Here is a 20,325-nt window from a genome sequence, read left to right as displayed (position 1 = left end):
AAATGTAAATCTGTTGTGGAAGAAAACATGAGACCCTTCCCTGGTTCATTCTTCAAGTATTGCAAAATTCTATAAGCTGCTTCCAGATGTGGCTTTCTTGGCTTTGACATGTATTGGCTAAGCTTATGAACAGCAAAAGTGATGTCTGGCCTTGTGATGGTCAAATACAACAGCCTTCCAATTAACCTTCTGTAGGTGCTGGGATCTTTGAGCTCTTCTCCTTGCAGCTGACTTAATTTGAGATTTTGTTCCATAGGTGTCTTGGCTGGCTTACATCCCAACATACCAGCATCATTAAGCACCTCAAGGGTGTATTTCCTTTGACAGAGGGCAATTCCCTTGGTTGATCTAGCAACCTCCAACCCAAGGAAGTATTTTAAGTCACCTAAATCTTTGAGTTTGAACCTGTCATCCAACAAGACCTTAAACTTGTCTATCTCAGCCTTGTCATTACAAGCTATCAAGACATCATCCACATACACCAAAAGCATCATGAAAACATCACCTTGCCTCCTAGTAAACAATGAATAATCAGCTTTGGACTGAGTAAAACCAAGCTGAATCAAGGTACTAGAAAACTTGGCAAACCATTGCCTAGATGCCTGTTTAAGCCCATACAAGGACTTATTCAGCTTACAAAATACCTCCCCCTGGCTATGAAACCCTTGTGGAAGAGCCATATAGACTTCCTCATTTAAATCACCATGCAGAAACGCATTATTCACATCCAATTGGCTAAGAAACCAGCCCTTTATGGCAGCCACAGCAAGCAGCACCTTGACAGACACCATTTTGGCCACAGGGGAAAAAGTTTCAAAATAGTCCACACCCTCCTTTTGTGTAAAGCCTTTAGCAACTAACCTTGCCTTGTATCTCTCAACTGAACCATCAGCCCTATACTTGATTTTGTACACCCATTTACACCCTATAGGCTTCTTACCAGCAGGCAATGGGGTTAAAGTCCATGTGTGATTTGCCTCAAGTGCAGCTATTTCAGCAGTCATGGCCTCTTGCCATTTGGGATCAGAAGCAGCTTGATAAAAATAGGTGGGCTCAACAAGTGAAGAGATGGAACAACAGAAAGATTTATAGGGAGAAGAGAGATGATGATATGATAAATGAGAAGAAAGGGGATGAGAGGTACCTGATTGAGAAGGAAAAGCATCAGTGACAGAAGATACCTGGTTGCAGTGGTAGGCTTGTAGGTATGAGGGTGGTTTGACAGGTCTAGAAGATTTTCGAATTGGTGCAGGATCAGTAGGTTCAACAGGAACCTCATCAAGAAGATCATCATCAATGGAATGATGAATGTGAGAAAAGAGGTCATGAGTGATGGCAGGTTGAATTAAGGGATCAGAAAGAGGATTGATAGCAGGAACACAAGACATAGGAATAGAACAAGACTGCTGGACAGATTTAATAGAATTGAGGACAAAAGGAAAAACATCTTCATGAAATGTGACATCTCTAGAAACAAAAGCAGTATGAGATTCAAGATCAAAGACCTTGAAACCTTTAACATTGAAAGGAAATCCAAGGAAAACACATTTCCTTGCTCTTGGAGAAAATTTTGACCTGGTATGAGAAATGGTGGATGCAAAACATAAACAGCCAAAGGTTTTGAGATTAGAATAATCTGGTGGTTTGTGAAAAAGGAGTTCAAAAGGAGTTTTGTCATGTAGCAATGGAGAAGGAAGTCTATTGATAAGATAGGCTGCATGTAAAACACAATCACCCCAAAACTGAATAGGAAGCTGAGATTGAATCTGTAAAGCTCTAGCTATGCAAAGGAGGTGCTGATGTTTCCTCTCTACAACAGAATTCTGTTGTGGAGTGTAAACACAGCTGGTTTGATGTATGATTCCATGAAAACTAAAGAAATCAGACATGTTAAACTCCTTGGCATTATCAGTTCTAACAGCTTTGATTTTAAGATCAAATTGGGTATGAACCATGGTGTAAAAGGATGAAAATAACTGCCTAACTTCAGATTTTGACTTCATTAAGAATAACCATGTTGCTCTTGTAGCATCATCCACAATAGTTAAGAAATATTTGAAGCCATCTAAAGTAGGAGTTGAATAAGGACCCCATACATCCATATGAAGCAAATCAAAAGCACAAGAACTGATATTATTATGAAAAGGAAAAGGCAATCTCTTAAGTTTTGCCATAGGACAGACTTGACAACCTTTATTACAAGAAGGTTTTAAAGCAGGAATTACATGACACAAACTATTGAGTATAACATCAGATGGATGCCCCAACCTGTCATGCCAAATAGATGAAGGTTGAGAAGATTCTGATGTGGAGGTAACAGCAGTGAAATGATCAAAAACATCACTGAGATTGTGAGCAGACAAGAAGGTAGTAACTCGAATGGTACTTAAGAAAAAAGAGTCCATATCTGATATCAACATCTAAACAGCGTTGAAGCTTCCCTCCACTTTCCGAAAGCTTTTAAAACACACACACTCTCTCTAATCTCTCTCTCTCTCTTCTGTCTTACATTTCTAATATTAGAGACAAATTATGAATAATGAATATTGTTTATGAAAACAAATTGCCTGAGATTTAGCTCGGTGTTCAAATTGCCTAAACTTTTTTTCTGAAACTTGAGTCAGAAGAGAATAGTAACGGCCTGTAGTTAGTATGAATACGAGTGTATAGGCTATAAATATAGTTGTAGTTTGCCAGTCAATTATTGAAATATGATAGTAAGCAATTATTGAGGTGAAAGCAATTACAGAAGCCAACTTATTGAGGTTTGATAGTAAGTCAATTATGGATGCCTTGTGGTGAAAGCAACAATAGAATTGAAGTCTTTAGTTGGTGACGTTGACTATACATGGGGTAAAAGAATGTCCCGCAAGATGTGTGTATGACGATGAGAGATTCTCTGATTCTTAAGTTAACAAAAGTGGCATTTTTAAGTGTCTTGTTTCACAAAGTGACATCTAGGGTTATTTTTAGTATTTCCTTAGATTAATGCCAATGTGTATAAGGTGTGGGATGGATGATTCTTAGTGTAAATCAAACTTCTTGATATTTGACTGCAAATTGAAGAATAATTTGAGGGGACAAGGCGTTTATTTTTATTTTTATTTTTATTTATTTATTTAAATGTCATGTTGACAAGACAATCTAGGTGGCAATTTCAGTAGCATAAAAATAATATTTTATTTTGGCCGTTTGCCATATGAGTATTTTTCATTGAATAAAATTTACTTATAAAATAAGTTGTAACCTAAGGCTACAAAATTAGTTGTAGCCTAAGACTACAAACTTATTCAATAAAATAAACATTACTACATATTTTGTAAATCTAACTGTTGAATTGCATGTTCTTTATGCTCTTAATACACGTGTCAAATTTTGTATCATGTAGATATTATTTACTTAATGATCTATAAAATTATATTTTATGCATAATTTTAAGATAGAAAAACTTGTAATTTAAACAATTTATTGATGACATAGCTATTGATCTTTAATTTTCTAGAAATTTTGCAAGTATAGAAGATAATCCAGTGGTGGATTTGTTAAAATTTATTTCTAATAAAAAGATATTGAGTAAGATTGTAGCATTAAGTTTCAACTAATTTTGTTGTTAAACTTTGTTCTTTTTCATCCATCACTTATCACTTAACAGTAATCGATAAGGACAATGTAAAAGCAAATTGACAGACAATGTAAAAGCAAAGGACCAAATACATAATTTACACAACATTTTATGATGAGATAGTTATTGAACTCTAATATTGATCCTTGCTATTTTAGAAACATGAAGAATATAATAAGCAATGTAGTCCAACAATTGATTGTCAAAATACTTGTTCAATAAAAAAAATTGTATAGTGGTGTAATATAACAAAGAGTTACACCAAGTTTAATCCAAACATAACCCATAAAACGATAAACCCAGAGAAAAACATAAGCCCAAATTTTAGGGTGTGCTTGGTTGGGGTGAAAACAAAGAGGATGGAAAACAAGGTGAGGAAAATATGGTGGAAAATGTCATTTTTCACTGTTTGGTTGAGGAAAGAAAATAGGAGAGACAGAAAATAAGGGAGAAAGTTTTTCCTCCGGGCCCAATTTTTTTATCCTCCCAATTTGGGAGGAAAATGGGGAGAGAAAAGTGCTTAGAAATGCATTTTACACAAATACCCTTTCACCTATCCCTCACTTTATTCATGACCTAATTACTTTTGTCTCTTCTCAGTAACGTTGCTTTGGCTTTTTTTATTTTTGGCAACGTTGCCTCTTCTTTTTTTTTTCTTTTGATTTTCTAGGCTGCCTTTTTTCTTCTTTTGGGCAGAAACGTTGCCCTTTTTTTTTCTTCTAGCAGTAAAGTTGCCTTTTCTTTCCCTTTTTTTTTTTTTTTTTTTTAACTAGACGTGATCTTTTTTGGGGACATGATTTTTTTTTTTAATAAATTTGAGAGATTGTTCTTTTTTTTGTGATTATTTGTCACTTTTTTTGTTTTAATTGGGCATCATTCTTTAACAAGGGTATATGAGTAAATTTATTCAAACCCATTTTTTCCATCCCTCCACTTTTCCACTCTCAACCAAACAAATAGGAGAGAAAATAAAAAATTTTCTATCCTCCCAATTTTCTATCCTCCCACTTTTCCACTCTTCCAACCAAACGGACCCTCAAAGTTGTGTTGAAAATTGAGACTTTTTGCAATTTTAAGAGTTGATGGATAGATTACATAGGATAAAAAGACTAGTTTTTCTTTTAAAATGTTGGCTTAGAATGAAGGAGCATATTGATTTTGATGACATTTTCTAAAATTTTGCCACCAAAGAATAATTTTTCTAAGGGGACAACAAATATTTTTCAAAACAAGAGAGAGAGAGAAAGGGTTTATAATTTTTTTTTCTTCTTCTTCTCCATTCAATTGATTCTAGACTTTTCAAAATACATAAATATACTTTCAAACATTAATGACAATCTTCCACTTGTCTATCATGCACCCAACTAAATTACATACAAATAAAGGACCTAACTTTAAATTATATGAGAAACTACCGCAGGCATAGAAAGCTACAACAAGCATTAACTTTTAACAAGATGGTTCCAACTAAAACAACAAACCCTCTTACATTTAGTATTTATGTAGTCCTTCATTTCAAGTTTTCTTGACATAGGCTAATTGAACTCTGATTATGGTCTTTCATTCTCCATAGAAATGATAATGAGAACAATTTGATCATTCAAACATAACCAAAGTATGTAATCACATTGATTTGAGAAGCATAACAATGATAATATTGATGATTTCACTTAATTGTATTAGTTCATTGTTCCTACTCATTAAGGGTGACTGATGGGTTGGTCCTTTGATTAATGCATGCTCACAATCTCTCGAATTTTGATAGGCAATCCTAGACTTTTTATGGGTTGGTCATAAAAGGATTCCTCTAGGGCGATAACTGATCCAAGAAGACCTTGCTTCACTGCTCGGTCTTTAGTATTGTTAAGCAACTCAGCAATATAAGCTTCATTGTCCGTGGCTTTAGCATAGGAAATTTTCAAAATGATGAAACAAAGGGTCTTAAGATTAGCTGTTGTGGCACGAGGGTTCGAGTTGAATGTAATCTGGCAGAACTTAACGTCTTTGGTTTTTCCACAAATTTGGTCGACAAGCGAGAAGGCATCATGTGGATTGAAGGGCAAAGCAGAACAAGAGTGAAAGAAAAGGAAGGGAAGAAAACTAAAGCAAAGAAAGAGCATTGAGTGGTTGGGAGAGGCCATTATGTATCTGACAAGCTATTTGCAAATAAGAAAGAGCATAGAAGAGTTCAACAAAGCTAAACTCCTTATATAATACTAGCCTCTGAGCACGCGCTTACGCGCGTGCTCAGAGGCTCTTCTATTTTAAAACAAAGGGTCTTGAGATTAGCTGTTGTGGCATGAGGGTTCGAGTTGAATGTACTCTGGCAGAACTTAACGTCTTTGGTTTGTCCACAAATTTGGTCGACAAGCGAGAAGGCATAATGTGGATTGAAGGGCAAAGCAGAACAAGAGTGAAAGAAAAGGAAGGGAAGAAAACTAAAGCAAAGAAAGAGCATTGAGTGGTTGGGAGAGGCCATTATGTATCTGACAAGCTATTTGCAAATAAGAAAGAGCATAGAAGAGTTCAACAAAGCTAAACTCCTTATATAATAAGTAACGTAATTTATGGGTTCTAATTAGCTTAACTGGTAAAATCTCTGATAATTGAAAAAGAGAGTTGAGGTTTAATTTCCATCTACACCAAAATTCAATTGATATCTTAATTTGATGATAAAAAATTATTATTAAGACCCCATATGTTAAAACTTTGAAACTCTCTTAAAAAAAAAAAAAAAAAACAAAACAAAACAAAAAACAAAAACAAGTAACCGTAACTTACAACATCAAAATCGTGACCAAGGCCGCGTTTGTTTTGGGTGAAAACTACTTCCGAAAATACTTTTCTGTAAATGCAGGTGTTTGGTTGCGCATGGAAAATAGCATTTCCGGAAATTCTTTTCAATTGATCGTGAGTCAAGGGTGAAATTCTTTTCCCTTTTTATTTTCACTTCAAATGTCATTTTCTGGAAAACATAGAGAGAGAGCATGAAGAGAGAGAGAGAGAGAGAACAAGCCGCGAGCTCAAACCGCCGCTCCAAGCCCGGAGCAACCATCGGCGACCTTCGACCCACGAATCGACGAACCCATCACCTTCAACCCAGACCCAAACCCATCGCCTCCTCGATCTCGTCATTGACCCAAACCTAGACCCATCGCCTTCGACCCAGACCCACGAACCTCGATCTCGTCGATCGCCTCCTCGATCTCGCCGCTTGATCACTCTCTCTTCCTCGCTCTCTCTTCCTCGATCTCTCAGTTTTGTTTTTTTAAAGTTTGATTTTTGTTGTTGTTGTGGTGGTGTGGTGATAATGTTTTGGTGGTTGTGACTTTTGATTGCTGGAATTTACTGTTGAATTGGCTGTGATTTTGAAATTTTTTGTAATAAAATTTGTTTGGATGCTAAGAAAATAGCTGAGAAAATGTGAAAAAATTGTAGGAAAATAGCATTTTCAGAATAGAACCAAACACATGAAAATATTTTCTACAACAATTTTTATAATGCAACCAAATACTTGAAAATATTTTCCTTTTCCGAAAATAGCATTTCTGAAAAATAGCCTATTTTTCAGAAAATATTTTACGGGAACCAAACACAGCCCAAGTCTTGATTTATTAAGAATAGGCTGGTATGCACATATGGATGAATACATGTTTGACAAGTCAATAAATAAGGCGTTAATGACGTTTTTTTTCCTGAGGGCTTCTGGACCTCATCCCACGTAGCACTAAAATTGTGAACTAGCAAAGTCAAGGCTTTGCAGCCACAAATTGCACCGTGATTAATGAATCCCATTATGGCTAATCAAATAAAAGACAACAGAAAATAGACCCTCTTATAAATGTTTTCATTTAAATTTTTAATAGTAAAAATTAAAACTTTAAACATATCATTTACTAACTAACCAACTAACAAAGTGGCATGATTGATTAATTAGTTTCACATCAACAATGTAATAAATAAATTCTTAATTATTTTTTAGTAATACTGTAGGTAGTGGAAAATTTGACTATACACAAGTCTTACAAATCTATATAATATTTAAAAACTAAAATATATTATTTATCGTTATTACACTCCTTTTGAGCAATATCATTTCAATTCACTTTCATCCATTTAGTCCACTTTGGTCAATTTAGTTTATTTCGATCCATATGATCCAATTCGGACAACATCAGCTCACTTTGGTCCAACAAGTACGTTTGGCCTATTGTATCCAATTCGGTCCACTTCACTCCCATTTGGTCCAATTTGGTCCATTCAGTAAATTTTAGTCCACGTTCGTCCATTTGGTACACTTCGGTCCACTTTGGTCCTATCAGTCTACTTTAGTCCATTTTGGACTAATTATGCCTTTAAATTGATTATTTTTGTAAGTTACCTCAAATTTTTATTTTTTCTTAATTTTTGGGTTAAAAGTTATGAAATTTTGTTCTATTTGAGCCATAGTCTTTAATTTTGGGCTAAAAATACAAACAAAATACGCATTAAAAATTAGAAATATGAGCCCTAAAATGGCAAAAAAAGAAGAAGAAGATAATATTCAAAAGATGACCTCAAAATTCAGGTTATAATAATAATAATAATAATAATATAGGCATTATATATATATATATATTATTATTGTGGGGTGGGGGGGGGGGGGACTACAATTTAAAACATATATAATAATTTAAACTTAGTGTAACATGTTACATGTGTCCATGGAATGGAGTGTACAATTTTTTTTTTTTTTAATATTTCTTGGATGTGTTCAAGTTAGTATTTTTTTTTTATATATAAAAAAAAAAAAATCCTTTCAAAACATTTTTTTCCACTTATATAAAACAATATTATAATTATATAATTTAAATATTTTATATCACCTAAAACTTATAAAAATAGAAAATACTTTTAAATAATACATGCACTATTTAAACTATAAATTTTACCATGTTCACAACTAGCTTTTTTTACTTATTACTTATAAAAAGGGAGAGGCGTCATTAAAACCTGGAAGTATAATACAACTTCTCCATAACAGACTACTAAGCTCGATGTGATACAACTTTGACTTCAATAAAAGCTAACATTTTTTAGAAAAAGTACATCATAACAACAATGTCATTAAGCATCTGAAATATAGAGAAAGGGGAACTCAAGTCGCATACTAATCCACCTCGCAACAAATAGCTACTAAGCTGCCAATGTATTTCAAGTAAAACTTTCTACACATAACAAGCATCTTAATTGGTGCCGTTACAAGATATGGTCGACATGATTGGATGAGATTATAAAAATTAACTTTACAATAATTTAAAAAAAAAAAATTATAATATCCCAAAACCAATAATCTACCACCAGTCCTGCTGGTTCTCTTATGTTCCAAAAATCCCATTCATTATGATGAATTATACCTTCAAAATAGGTGTACAACATAATCAATCAATTTTATTGGATGCATGCCCCTTAATAACAAAAATGAACAGTACATGTTATTTGAAAAGAAAGGAAAAAAAATTACTCCTCTCTTGCAGATCCAAGTGAACTTTTGAATCAAAACAGTAGCTGAAGAAGAGAGAATACAATATGCAAGATACCCGTCAAGTCAATTCACTGACAAGCACAAGCAGGGAAGGTTGGAACAACGTAATGGTTGAAATGGGATATATTATTTGAATGAACCAAAGCTTTTGGTGATCTACCTCATGAATCAATAGCTTCATTGATTATGTTTTTGATTACATATCAGCTGTAGAAATATAAAATCAGGAATGTTTCCTAATATAGGTATTCATACAATGAAGAAATTTAAGAATGAAAAGCAGAAGCTTTAAACTGACCTGCTTGAGAATGATCTACATGTACAAAAAAAACTTGCAGCGACTATCAGAGATAGCAAAGAATAAGCATTAGACCTTTAAAATAAATTGAAGTTCCTTCCTGCAAACAAAAAATTTGTGACACATAAGAATGGAATCCAAAAATGGAATCCAAGAATGTACATAAAATTACCAAAAGATAAAAATATCGCAAAAATGGAATCCACAACAATTAAGAGAGTATTTATTATCACAAACTTATTTCAAAACAGAATTGAGAAAACAAGAAAACTCAAAATGCAGTTGGACTTATTTAAAAATGCATATATAACCATCCAGCTAATATCAGAGTCTACCATCGTAAAAATTATTTAAAATGCTTCCTTCTCTTATAAACATCTGACCAGACTATAGAGATTTTTAATTCTTTGTCACTGGAATACATACCCGCAGCATGAAGGCTACTACTAATACAGTCATAAAAAGCATTGCTGTCTCAAAAAGCTGAAAGTTTAAGTCCATAGGTTGCCCTGGAATCCAACCAATGAGCACAGAAAAAGGAATCTGCAGCAATATAAAGATGATTTTAGTGGATATTGATGCCAAAATGAAAATCATCAATACAGTAACACTAAACAGAACAATCATCAAAGCACAGTATCTCATATATGAATGAGCCTCCAAGCACAAAATGGATTGTACAGGGATGACATTTTAATGACAAGATGCAAACATGAAAAACAATGTAGATGAGAACCTAATCCTGTTCCCGGCATGATAAAATGTGAATAATTATATATAAGCTTTTCTGAAGCTAAACAAACAGAGAATAATAATGTCTTTCATTTTCTTGTTTTGAAACAGTGTGGATTTGTCTCAAGGGTTTCTTGTTCAAGCTGCAATAAACATCACATCACAGATAACAAATATCATACGAAACAAATTCACGTAAATAGGTCTTAATAGAAGCATATTTTTCAAAGTGTACAAGATTCCTGCCATGAAAAGGTGGAGCTGCTCCAAAAGAAGAAATTACTCATGATAGTAAGTGTGATCCTCAACAGCTCTCTTTTCCAGCTAAGAATTTTATCCATAATTCCATATGTTGAGACAGCCAATGAGGTGCAAAACTAAGGCTACAAAAGGGACTATTCCCGTATTCTTGAAGATGACAGGCCTTGATTGAGATTGGGACTTCTGTTGTATATACCTTTGTCTTGGAGGAAACATGACAGGGGAGGGGATGATCAAACTCCATTTACTAATATAGTTTTAACGATGAAAGATATATTTAACATTTTAACAGAACTTCAAAGCAGCTGAAGAAACAGATCACTTTTTTGTTCCTCAAAATTTGTCAGTTATTCAGTTACTAAAAAAGAATACATTTATTTAACATGAGGATGCACAAAACACTTAATGACTTGTCAATAACATAGAGGATATTTTTGAAGACTGAAATAGTTATATCCATTTCTGTGATTCAAATATAGGTTCAAATGCAACTCAAACTAAATAGTATAAACAAGAAATTAAACTAAGGTCAAACAAACTCTTATTTTTTAGAAGTAAAAACATAAAATAGGTTTACAAGGAACCCATCTGATTAATGCTTACCCCAAACATAGATATCTGAGTTGATGATCCTATTGCCACTCCTTATGAATTGTCCTGTGAAGAAACTCAATTCTTAAAACTCATTCTAAAAGGAAATTGTTAGAAGAGAATGTTAGAAAGCTTACAAGCTTGTCTTTCATGGCAAACATAATAGCACTTGCATGCTCTGTGGCATTCCCCACAATTGGGAGCAAAACAACTCTAACAAATTCGAGTGGCACATTCCATGCAATAGATGCTCCCTGCAAAACAATCAACCAATCAAAAAATTCGTGAGTCAAACACCAGTAGAGAAAAAAATATAAAATTACTAGAAGATTACCATTAGAACTTTCATCTATTATGATAGTAAAAAGGTAACGTTTCTCGTAGAAACTCTGGAATTTCAAAGATTCCTGCACATAATTTTACTTTAGGGTTATTTTCTTAATCATATTTGGTCTAGATTATTCTAGAGTTTGTAATAGTATTAGGACTGTTTTAGTGGGATTTCTTAGGCTTTAGTTTAGAAATCAATATTAGGAGTCAGGTCTAACTAGGTTAAATAAGATTCAATCAGTCTATATAAAAAAAAATTCAATTTACTTATCAAATATAATATATATATATATACATATATATATGCTTCATTGTATTTACAGAACTCAAACTTAATCAACAGAATTATCGGTGATTTGCATTATTGAAGATGTGTTCCTAGAATGTTCTTCTCTCTCTTCTCTTCTTTGGTCTGCATTACTGTTCAAGTACTCTTCACACAGCCCCCAAACAGCAACAAACTTCTCACTTTTCCTTTTTACAACCCCAAATGAATCCATTCTACTTATACATCAAAATCCTAAAACCCCACATACTTTCACAATGCAACGATAGTTGGCCCTCAGTTATCTTCTATCTAGTAGACTTGGTAAAAGGGCCCCCGACTTATTTCCAGAATTAGAGTTCAACCACAGCTGCCCTGTTTTTCGGGGGAAAAGTTCCTTGCCAATTTTTGCTCTACCAAATAACCACTATACAATCCACGGAATATCAGCCCTATGTCACTTATATCAGTCCATGCCCCAAAACACGATAGAAAAGTAACCATATACCAAACCAGCATTTGATATAAACATCAAAACATGGCCAAACAAAGTGTTATGTCATTAGAGTTTCCAATTGCAATGGCTCCTATATGTAAAGAGCGAAAAAGGAAATTATATATATCCTTTAAGAATTGATTTAGCCTTCAAAAGTATATAATCATAAATTTTATAGGAGAAAGAAACACTAACAAGAATATATTACCTCTATTGCATGAACTAAATATTCAGATAGGATTGAGATCCAAGCAGTCATAATCAAAAGCCAAATTATTGATTCCCATTTCGAAATCTCGGGACCTTCATCGTCATTTGAGCTCTCTTCAGTCTGACTCCATTCCTATGTTCATACCATATATCACACTATAAATTAATTAACTGAAAAATCCAAGCTAAAAGAAATTCTTCCACAAATTATGACAAGGAAAATATTGGATATACACCATATAAAGCAAGGCCGCGTTTTAAAGCTCAGTAAGTCACTAAGCCAAGCATATGAAGCATTTAAAAGTGTACTAAGCTATAAAAAAAAGGTATCAAGTTACTCAGTCCGTTAGATTAAGCAGAGGAACCCAGAATATCGACAACATCAAGAAAGCTGTCAAAAAAAATCTGAGCCATTCATGTTTTTCTACTTACAACTAATAATTCTAACTTTGCTAGGCATCATTTTTTTTTTAATAAGTACTTGGGCAGCCGCCATATTGCAAATAAATTGTAGCAAAATCCATGTATAAGAATGAAATTTAAAAGATTACAATAAAGAACACATGGTACTAAAATGTTTACACACTGAAATATTCTGAACTCTCTTTTTTCTTTTTGGTTGGGGGAGGGGGGATATGAAAAAATTCATAACCAACCTAATTAAGAGGATCATAGGGATTTTTATGAGACTATAGCTGGAAAAAGAGGAACGCAACATATGCAACAATCATGATGCAACTGCAAAATCTTGAAAGAGCCAACTCTGACTCCCCAGAATGAACCTCAGTGCGTGTATAATGAAGAACAGCTGGAAAAATTAGGCCCGTGACTGCCACCAACAGCAATCCAGAGTTTACAGCAGTTTCCTGCATACCACTTCTACCAGATTTAGCATGAAAGATACAGGACAAATTAGAATATACATATGTGCGCGCACACACACCTTTTTAAACTGCTGCTCCTTTCGACAAAAAAGACCACCACAAAAGAATGCACATCCAAGCACAAGCAACAAGTTTGACAGAATTGAGCCCAATAATGACAGCTAAACAACACGTATCAGTCTGCTTTTCAGTGCATAGATTGATATAAAGTTCTGTTGCATTCCCAAAAGTAGCATTCAACAGGCCTCCAACTGCAATTTCAAATTCACTACATTAAAAAAAAGCAGCTAGAATAGTGATTACCAACCTAAAGATGAATATAGATAATGCATATGACACTTGTTAGAATTGTTGTTGGAAGATTAAGACTTAAGAGTGATAGAAAGGAGAGAAAAATAAAGGAGTTCCATTATTATAGTAGAGACAATTTTGGGTCACGCACAAATGTAATCTATAAAGTCATATCATCCTCCAATTTTTTGTTTTTTGGGGTAATATTTCTCCAAACAGGCCTTTTTATAAACAAACTGCCGAACATAAACAAAGGGGCAGGTAAATCTATAGTTGATACGACTAGAAACACTCCACCCATAATAAAAACTTGGCAGCCCAGTTATAGCTCTCCCGCGCAAAACATTTTTTGACGCAACTTCAACACAACCCCCAAAATAATTGTCCCCATATATTTCACCCTCGAATCAAAGCATTAAAATGAGTTTTCGTTTAGTGAGAAAACTCATTTTCGTTGATTTTTAGCTCTTCCCCTCTCTCTCTTTGAGAAGACTCAAAGAGCTGAGGCGCGGTGGTTGATGATCAGCTCCTATGACAATCCAGCTGAGGCACGGTTGTCGGCGATCTCAGCTCTGCCACTTCTTCATCGGACTACAGGTCTCTCCGATCTATTTAACTCTCTGTTTGTTTCCTGAGAAAAAATTTTGAACGAAATTCCATTTCCTAATACTAGTTGTTTGTTGATTAATTTATTGATTTACCGGTTTAATTGAGAAAATTTGTGTGAATTCAATAGATCCTTGATTTGTGAAATACACTGTGGAGCCAGTGAGTTTGGGGAAACTCACTTAACTCAAGGTAACTTTTCTCTTTTTCTCTGTTTGTTTTGCGAGAAAATGAATGAAAATATCATGATAATGTGGAAGCTTGGTGGTTTATGTCTATATCCCTTCGAATCGTTTGTTATTGAAGAATCGATCTCTGGTTGTAGCATTCTATTTTTCACTGGATGTTGGATGATATGTCTCTACTTTATAGTCAACCGGTCGACATTGTACAACTTGACTGCTATTTTATATGTAATGGAAATCATCTTTAATAAGTGGTCTAATGCTTCAGGATTTATCAGATCGGCTTTTCCTAGCCTATTTTCCTAGAGCAGCGAGTGAAATATATATTGTGAATGGATTCGCTAATTTTGGCATTAGATATCGAGCCCATGGTTCAGGCATGGAGGTGAAGGAATGCGGTATTCGTTTGGTGTACAAGAAAGAGATAGAAAGTTTCCAAGAAAATCGCAATCAAATTTGGGCTGAGAGAACTGAGAGAAGAAAGAAACAGAGGGAAAAAGACATCGATGAAATCAAACGACTTATAGCTGAGAGTCAGAGAAGCAACAACATCATCATTCCTTATGAGGGCTTGGATGACTGTGATGGGGCTGGACCTAGTGGAGAGGGAAGCTCTAATGATGAACCACACCCGAAGCAGATTGAAAGGCTCCGAGAATTGGCCTATGGTGACTCTGATTCTGAGGGATCAAGTGAGTACCACGAATGTGGTGAGGAGTTACACGATTGGGAGGAACCTAGAGAAAGTGACCAGGAAGGTTAATCCACTTTTTTCTTCATTGCCTGTAAGTCACTGTCTTCTTATTTCAAGTTCTGTTAATTGCTGCATTTCCTTTTCTCTTAGTTTACATGTATTAATAGATTGACCACGATGTGTTTGATTAGAGTTGTCAATGGGACTCCCGGCAAATTCACTAATTGCTAGGGTCATTTTGGTGTCTGCATTTTCTTTCTCTAAGTGCATATTTATTAATGCAAAAGACATCATCTGCTTGAAAGCAAGTAAAAATCAAAATTGGAAAGCTTTTGCCGCCAAAAGTACTAGTTTAACACAAAATTTGTACTTTTATTTGAGTTTAATAAGTTCGTAGACTTGTTTTAACACAAAATTATTAGATTATTATTGAACCTAATAAAATAACATGTCTTTGATTTCTTTTTTTTTACTTTTCTCTTTCTCCTACAAAATTCAGATTACATACTTGAGACTTCATTTTCATATTTGCAAAGTTCTTTCATATATACTATGAAAAGGGTATTAAATAAAAAAATATAATTACTTTATATTTTTGTTATTGTTGTTATAAGTAGATGACTAGTATAATTACACCTTTTTAAATTGCTGGTGTTGACATCACTGTCCTACACATAACAAGACCTAACGTGATTCGACCTAAAAAACTACGTCCCAACAAAAAGCTCTCGAAGGTTACATATTTTCTATATTGAAATGTACATGTTACGATGAGCCTAATTCACAGACAAAAATGCTAAATTACTTCCTATATTGAAAATGTACATATTACATCTTTTCTTTATGAATATTTTTCTTTTTAGTCCAAACTTTCTTCTGTTTCAAATTTAAATTCCTTTTCTTTTCCATACAAGCAACCAATTAGAGAAACAACTATCTAGTATAAAATTAAATAAAAAAAATACTTCCAGTGATCTATTTTTGGTTAAATCAATTTTTATCTGAGAAAAAAATTTCACCACCATTCAACTGAGACTAATTCACAAATTAACAATTTTGTTCTTATATTTCCAAAATTTCTTCCCTTCCAAAGTTAAATTAATTTTCTATTTCATACATTTTCTCGGGAAACTATCAAAATTGCTCACTTTCAATGACGTATTCAGCTCAAACCGAGCTTAACGACGTCGTTTCTAATGGCAGGTAAAATTTCTCTGAAGAAAGTTGGAAAAGAAAGGCTGAATCAAAGTGAGCGTCACAGAGAAGGAATTTTCGTTCGAAGCTACTCCGAATCACCTTTTCTATCAACTTCTCGCCGTTCGTTCTCCGCCATGATTCAGGTGAAAACGACGATTCCTGCATGCGTTTTTTTTTTTTTTTTTTTTTTTTTTTTTTTTTTTTTTTTTTTTTTTGAGTGAGAGAGAGAGAGAGAGAGGTGAATTTGATGTTTTGGGCTATTTGACCGAAGAATTTAAAGGAGGATCATGGATGGGACATTGGGTTGGGCTGGCCCATATTAAAACTTCTTTTTTTTGGTGTCGTGTAGCCCAATGGAGACGGTCTGTTCTGCACTTGTTGCATTTCTCAATTCTTATGAGAAACGTGTAGCCCAATGCTTATGAGAAACGTGCTCAGGCACATAAGATAATTTTTCAATTCAATAACAGTATTTTGTGTGTCCGTCTTATGGAATTTGTTTTTCATAAGACTGTGAATCCTACAGGTTTGCGGCTTACAAACTTGTGAAAAGTATGCTCCATAAAATGAGATGGTAAAATGAATTGTCGTCATTTCTGGAGAAATTGAGAGAATCTTATTTCAGTACTGAGGGTAGCTGGCCGAGCTTGGTTTGGAAAGGTGAGGCAAAAACAGATTTTGCTTATCCTAATCAAAGACGAATATATACTAGGACTACATGAGCCAAGACATGGCCTTTTGGCCCAAACAACCCCTATTATACATATATTTTAAAATTGTGGTCCTAAGGACGTATTTGAACCCGAAAAATTCAATTTATCCAAATAGATCACCAACAAAAGAAATAAAAAAACGGTTGGTTAGTCCATGATGTGTAGCCAAAGCTGCCAAACTCTAAAAAAATTATATTTTACCTAATTTTTTTTGTTAAATATTGTTTTGTACATTCTTTTGTGTTTTATGTAGATAAAATCCATTAGTAAAGAAAAAAAAAATTCCTAATTAGGATACATTAAGTACAAATAAAAAAAAATAGGAAGTTAAGAACTTAAAATAATATTGCTCTTTTATTTATATTTTAAGGTATTTCATTGCTTTGAATATACACACCTACGCTTTTCCCTTTTCTTTATAAATATATTTCACATTAGTTTTTTTCTTTAAAATTGGAATGGTAGTGGATCCAAAGCATATATATGTCTTTTATTTGTTGTCAATTTATTTTTTGAATCACACCAAATGGTTAATAAAAACTGGAAGATCAATAGCCTACCAACTTATTTGTAAAGTGGTTGTACTTTTGATACTTTTCCAATATTTCTACTGCAACTATGGAACAAGAATTTTTAGCCACGCATATTAACAAAATTACGCTTCGTAACAAAAAGAAAATTGATTTTTTTTTAAAAGGATATTTTTTATTTTATTCATTGAAAGGGAAATGACACAAAAATATAGTACAAAATCAGTAATTAACCTACAACAAAAACTTTTCCTATAGGTCCAGTGTAAAAAGCCAGCTGCCTAAATCACGAGAAGAGAAATTAAAAATTCACATGGCAGACAAGTAATGTGGTCCATTATTTCACTAAAAAACTACCACTTGTTTAAAATTGTTAGTTAAAAAAAATTTTTAAACATAAATTAATTACTGACTCAGCAATTTTAAACAAATAGAAGTTTTTTAATGAAATTCTGGACAAATGACGTGGTCCACCAGAGGACTCTATAATTTCTCCTAAATCAGAGTGAAACCAACACGTTAGCCACTTAATTATTCATATTTCTTGGAGAGAGATTAAAAATAAATAAATAAGTAAATAAAAACTGAGAATTCCTTACTCTGTAGCATATCCTAAACGATCAAAGGTGTTACTTATCCAAAAAAAAAAAGGTGTTACTTATACCCAATAAGCTTAGAAAGAAGACTCGAGCCTGCAATCCACCTCAACATAATGAACAGTAACAAATACCATAAAATGATTCAAAACCACTAGTCATCATCAATAGCAGCAGGAACTTTTTGAATATATTGAACATTAGCAATATGATTTTTTTTTTTTTTTTGGATAAACAAATACACAAGTTTTATTTCTGCACAATATCAACATTCCAAATATAAAACAAAATTACAAATGACTTATTGGATAACTCATTTGATAAAGAATAAAAATATATAAGAAATTTACAATCTTGAAAATTAATTTTATAATCTATTATCAGTTGTGGTTGACACTCTATTTCAATTTGAGATATACTTTAAAATTTGATTGCTTACTTATTTATACATGGTCTCTTTTATGAATATCATATTATTGTTAAGCAACACACACTCTAGGATATATCATAATTTATTTTGAAAATCTGTTTATTTTGGACATAAATTATTAAAAAATAGGTCTAAATATTCATAATTTATGCTAATTTGATACTTTAGCTTCACTATTTTCACACTTGTGAATATTTCTTACATGTCTACAATTTTAAATCTATGTTTTTAACTCTACTGTAACCAGATTATCTTGACATGTACTTTACTATTTGATATCTAAAAATATTAACTTATTACAGAATGTTCAACCATTAATCTTTCAATTAATTTGCATATAGTTATGTAAATGTATCAATTGTTTCCTTAAAGTTCACAATAAACAATTAAACCAATATTGTCTTAGTTTTACTATTTTTTTTACCAAAAAAAAAAAAAATTTAAAAAAATGGTTCGGGTTCGGGTCGGGTCGCGGGTCGGGTCGGGTTGACCCGCAAAAAACACGGGTCGGGTCACGGGTCAACCCGTTTTTGCTTCGGGTCAAAAAAATCGGGTTCGGGTGGGGTATTTTTCGGGTCGGGTCGGGTCAGAAAATTCTGACCCGTTTTGCCATGTCTAATTGAGGGTAGCTGGCCGAGCTTGATTTGGAAAGGTGAGGCAAAAACAGATTTTGCTTATCCTAATCAAAGACGAATCTATATTAGGACTACATAAGCCAAGACATGGCCTTTTGGCCCAAACAACCCCTATTATACATATATTTTAAAATTGTGGTCCTAAGGACGTATTTTTACCCGAAAAATTCAATTTATCCAAATAGATCACCAACAAAAGAAATAAAAAAACGGTTGGTTAGTCCATGATGTGTAGCCAAAGCTGCCAAACTCTAAAAAAATTACATTTTACCTAATTTTTTTTTGTTAAATATTGTTTTGTACATTCTTTTGTGTTTTATGTAGATAAAATCCATTAGTAAAGAAAAAAAAAATCCTAATTAGGATACATTAAGTACAAATAAAAAAAATAGGAAGTTAAGAACTTAAAATAGTATTGCTCTTTTATTTATATTTTAAGTTATTTCATTGCTTTGAATATACACACCTAGGCTTTTCCCTTTTCTTTATAAATATATTTCACATTAGTTTTTTTCTTTAAAATTGGAATGGTAGTGGTTCCAAAGCACATATATGTCTTTTATTTGTTGTCAATTTATTTTTTGAATCACACCAAATGGTTAATAAAAACTGGAAGATCAATAGCCTACCAACTTATTTATAAAGTGGTTGTACTTTTGATACTTTTCCAATATTTCTACTGCAACTATGGAACAAGAATTTTTAGCCACGCATATTAACAAAATTACACTTTGTAACAAAAAGAAAATTGATTTTTTTTAAAAGGATATTTTTTTATTTTATTCATTGAAAGGGAAATGACACAAAAATATAGTACAAAATCAGTAATTAACCTACAACAAAAACTTTTCCTGTAGGTCCAGTGTAAAAAGCCAGCTGCCTAAATCACGAGAAGAGAAATTATAAGATTCACATGGCAAACAAGTAATGCGGTCCATCATTTTACTAAAAAACTACCACTTGTTTAAAATTGTTAGTTAAAAAATTTTTTTAAACAGAAATTAATTACTGACTCAGCAATTTTAAACAAATTGAAGTTTTTTAATGGAATGGTGGACAAATGACGTCGTCCACCAGAAGACTCTATAATTTCTCCTTAATCAGAGTGAAACCAACACGATAGCCACTTAATTATTCATATTCCTTGGAGAGAGATTAAACATAAATAAATAAATAAATAAATAAAAACTGAGAATTCCTTACTCTGTAGCATATCCTAAACGATCAAAGGTGTT

General features: G+C 33.2%; 3 long non-coding RNA genes across 3 annotated transcripts; 1 reads left to right on the top strand and 2 right to left on the bottom strand.

Moving 5' to 3' along the window:
* Nucleotides 1-8,780: 8,780 nt before the first annotated feature.
* On the bottom strand, nt 8,781-9,508 carry LOC136065847 (uncharacterized). The gene is made up of 3 exons (XR_010627468.1): nt 9,445-9,508; nt 9,307-9,353; nt 8,781-9,217 (listed from the first exon to the last, which is right to left on the bottom strand). It is a non-coding gene; the product is annotated as an uncharacterized LOC136065847 (long non-coding RNA).
* Nucleotides 9,509-11,040: 1,532 nt separating this feature from the next.
* On the bottom strand, nt 11,041-12,445 carry LOC112004718 (uncharacterized). The gene is made up of 3 exons (XR_010627472.1): nt 12,328-12,445; nt 11,166-11,282; nt 11,041-11,094 (listed from the first exon to the last, which is right to left on the bottom strand). It is a non-coding gene; the product is annotated as an uncharacterized LOC112004718 (long non-coding RNA).
* Nucleotides 12,446-13,696: 1,251 nt separating this feature from the next.
* On the top strand, nt 13,697-16,344 carry LOC136065849 (uncharacterized). The gene is made up of 4 exons (XR_010627470.1): nt 13,697-14,101; nt 14,241-14,302; nt 14,564-15,080; nt 16,193-16,344. It is a non-coding gene; the product is annotated as an uncharacterized LOC136065849 (long non-coding RNA).
* The last annotated feature ends 3,981 nt before the right edge of the window (nt 16,345-20,325 follow it).

Source organism: Quercus suber, unplaced genomic scaffold (genome assembly GCF_002906115.3).
Source record: "Quercus suber isolate HL8 unplaced genomic scaffold, Cork oak 2.0 scaffold_1227, whole genome shotgun sequence".
In the NCBI taxonomy this organism is placed as follows: domain Eukaryota; kingdom Viridiplantae; phylum Streptophyta; class Magnoliopsida; order Fagales; family Fagaceae; genus Quercus; species Quercus suber.
This window is presented reverse-complemented; position numbering and strand designations above follow the sequence as displayed.